The sequence below is a fragment of the Lactuca virosa genome, chromosome 6 (assembly GCF_052849685.1).
Source record: "Lactuca virosa cultivar CGN04683 chromosome 6, Lactuca_virosa_CGN04683_v6, whole genome shotgun sequence".
NCBI lineage: Eukaryota > Viridiplantae > Streptophyta > Magnoliopsida > Asterales > Asteraceae > Lactuca > Lactuca virosa.
In genome coordinates this window covers 43,368,519-43,372,200 of record NC_136431.1, presented here as the reverse complement: position 1 = coordinate 43,372,200, position 3,682 = coordinate 43,368,519, and the positions used below count along the sequence as shown (strand labels likewise).

General features: G+C 33.8%; 1 long non-coding RNA gene across 2 annotated transcripts; it reads right to left on the bottom strand.

The window, feature by feature from the left end:
• Window positions 1-653: 653 nt before the first annotated feature.
• LOC145121200 (uncharacterized) lies at window positions 654-2,040 on the bottom strand. 2 transcript variants are annotated; one of them, XR_013714541.1, is made up of 4 exons: window positions 1,732-2,040; window positions 1,351-1,636; window positions 1,074-1,269; window positions 654-958 (listed from the first exon to the last, which is right to left on the bottom strand). It is a non-coding gene; the product is annotated as an uncharacterized LOC145121200 (long non-coding RNA). The 2 variants fall into 2 exon arrangements; XR_013714540.1 differs by having other exon boundaries at window positions 654-920.
• Between the last annotated feature and the right edge of the window lie 1,642 nt (window positions 2,041-3,682).

Sequence of the window (3,682 nt, the reverse complement as noted above, 5' to 3'; positions counted from 1 at the left end):
CAATTGTTGTTATGATACTATACATGAAGTCCTCCACCCCCGGACATTTCCGCCATCCTTGGTTTGGGGGTGTGACAGTTAGAAACATGAACCATTTTTAGATTAGATAAACAACTACCAATAGTTAGTGGTAAAGCAACTTCAAAATCATAGATTCTCTTCATGAAGCCATGATAGCATGTTAAAAATCAGAAATGTAGCTAATTTTTTAAAATCAATGACCCTAAAAAGAATATATATGTCATGTATGACATGATAAAAAAAACCAAAGCCACAGTGCATAAATTTAAGCTTATATGAAAAACTTAGACATCCTAGAAGAAAGAAATAATAATATCTCTATTTCTAACGTACATTTGAACAAAACCAAAAGTCATCACATTCGGTTGATCCTGTTGTAATTCACAGTTTTGTCCAATGAACCATAATCACAATCTCCATTTCTAACTTAGATTTTACAATTTCGCCTCATGAACCTGGTTAAATTTACATATCATTAATAAAAACAAAAATTAGAAAAAAAAGATAAAGAAAATAGAAGTTATGGTCCGATAAACATGTTGCTAGAAGCCTAGAAGAACCTCAACTTTTGGACACTCAGCATGAATGCCAAACACCAATTTCAAAAATGGAGTCCAAGCAGGTGCAATAGCTGAACGAAATTAACTTTAAAATAAAAATTCTAATATAATTTCGATAAGGGTATATCAGACTTTTACTATGAGAAAACTAAAAAAAAAACATATTTTGTGAAGCGAAGGAGAGAGGATCATTGGCGTTCCAGTGTACATGAAACATGATAAAGAGGGCGATGAAACTTCAAGGAAAATAAGTCAAACGTTTAAACCTGCCAGATTGACCATCGATCTATGTTATAGAAGCCTTCTTCACCCTCATGGTGGCTCTCTCCCATGAAAACACTGAAATTATGGAATGAGATTCGAGTGAAATTCAAAATCTGCAATAAATAAATAAATAAATAAATTGGATAAAGAATGAGATGTGGAAAGCGATTTCAAATTTTGAATCTTTTGGTTTAAAGAAAAAAGATCAAACGTCCATGGCTTTCTTACCTAAGTTGAACATCAAAGCCCAGTTCTTTTTATGAGGAATTCAAGCCCACATTTTTCATTCATCGCAACTTAATCCTCAACCAAAAAAAACCACCAAACCCATGATTATACATATACACCCCTGCATAAAGTACTACTCAAAATACTTCTTACCGCGGAAAATTACCTCAATTGCCCTTTGTGATCCAGTAAAAACCTGCAAATTAGGAACAAATAAGAAGCTCTAAAAACTCCATTTGGGTTTAAAATAAATGAGAAGATAGGTCAGAAACTTTACCTGGAATCAAAGAGAATCTAGGTCAAATCCATTTGGATCCTAAGATTTTAAGTAACAAAAAAACATAAATTATGATTTGAGAAAGAAAATTAGAAGCAAGGAGACATGGCAAGAGTCCAATCAAAGACAAAAGAAAGAGAATGGTGGTGAGTGTACATATGAACGTGGTTTAGGGATTTTTAGAGAAAGTGAGGAAGAGAGGAGAGTAGTGTTAGTTGGTGGTGGCAACGTTTCTGTAAATTATCAGTCCCTTTAATGTTTGTTTCAACCACATTCGTTATATGCCCTGGAAACCAGATCATATAAACACAATCAGAAAGATGGTATAGATAGACAAGATTTTGTACAGAGAGAGAGAGAGAGGAGATGAATAAATATTACTTTTCTGTGATTGGTTTTTGGTGGTGCGTATGTGGTGCCAACGGCGAAGAAGTTGAAATCCAAGGGTTTTATGGTTCCTGGAGACAGAGGTGTGCGACCGTGGTGGCGTATGGTGGGGAGGGGAGAGTTTAGGGTTTTTGGAAGGCGATGTGCAATGGGAATGAGCTGGTGGTAACTGTGGATGGTGTTGACGATAGATGGTAAGCTGGGGCCATGGAAGCAGTGAGAGTGGTCGACGAGGAGGGGGTTGGCGATGATGGGAGGCGTTAGAATTCCAGTGGAAGTTGTTTGGAGAGTGATTATATTCAGTTTTTGAAATTTTGGAATTCAAAGATCGTAACCATACTCCGATGTTTGGTGTGTTTTAAATTCAAACGAAAAAGGCCAGGTCAAAGATCAAGATAAAAAGAGAAATAAAAAATTAAATAAGCGAGATATGGGGTCGGTAAAAAAGTCACGAGAATTAAGGATGCTATGCATTGATTAATTGTATTTAATGCTTAAATATTTAAACTAAACGTCTTAAACTTTTATTATTATATTTTTCTTGTGTGTTCAGTTGTACTTTAAGCTTAAATATTTGGACGTCTTAAATCTATTTTTAGAAATAGTAAGGTTTGTATAATAATATAATAAGATATATATATATATATATATATATATATATATATATATATATATATATATATATATATATCGACTATATTACTGGGTCAGATTACTTTACTCGCTTACCCATTTCGAAAATTGTGCGCGAAATAATCATTCTCAACAAGTGTTATTTTTCAAAAAAAAGAAAATGAATGTTTATTTTTTAAAAAGACCATTAAAAAGAGGTTACATTGCTCAATTTTTCCTAAATTAAAATTTTCCCCTGAATTAAAAGGTACCCTTAAAAGGTACCCTGATATACTATTTTCCAAGATGGGATGAGTTACATAGATTCAACGTTTGAGTTTGGAGAACTGCTGGTTACAGCTTGCAAGGAATCATATCAATGCATAATTATTGGTTGTAATGACCCCACACTTTTTAAAGCTCAAAAAACCGTACAGATAGATGGTGACACACGCACCATCATAGTTGTGACCTCTGGACGCCGTAATCATTCCCCTTAATTACAACCATTAGTGCGATGGGTTTTCTTTTAACACACCACTCTAGCTTTACGTGGACACAACACTCTAATTTTAACTATTTCCAAAGACCTTGACACGTTAAGCCTTATCACAAATTCCCATTAGGGCTAATGACTTAAAATGTAATATATTTTTCGATTTGTATACATTTGGTCACTGAGTTTTTTTTTCGTCCACATTTATCCCTTCAACTTGTTAAACTGTATACATTCAGTCCTTATGACCGGCTACTCCAGGTTATCCGGTAAAAATGACTTAATAGGGTAATATATTTATCAATTTATACACATTTAGTCCTTAATATTTTTGTACACATTTAGTCCTTTTTTTTTTGCAAAATAAGTCATTTTTTTTGTACTTATTCAGTACTTATGAATGATTTTTTAGTTTTTTCTTACAAAATCTTACGTGGGACATTCATTAATGAGGTGTATGAGGCTTTTGATGCTTATATCCATCGCGATCTCGACTACTTGGTTGCTTAGGTCATGTGTTCTGAACGTCATAACTTCTTCATATAATCTCGGATTTTAACGATCTTTATATCCATGCGTTCGTATCTTAGTCTACTACAACTTTCATTTAGATTACTCCCATTAAAAAATAATATATTGTTACTTACGATTTTTATATCCATACGCGGTGGCGGATTTAGTATGGTCCCGGTGTTGGACCGATAACACCTGTTTTTTCTGTTCGTAGTGAAAAAAATTTCGCTTTTTTTTTTTTTACGTTTATACCTATTTTCCATGTATCGGCAACACCTATTTCATCTCGGCAACACCTACTATGTATTACTGCGTCTTCCCCTG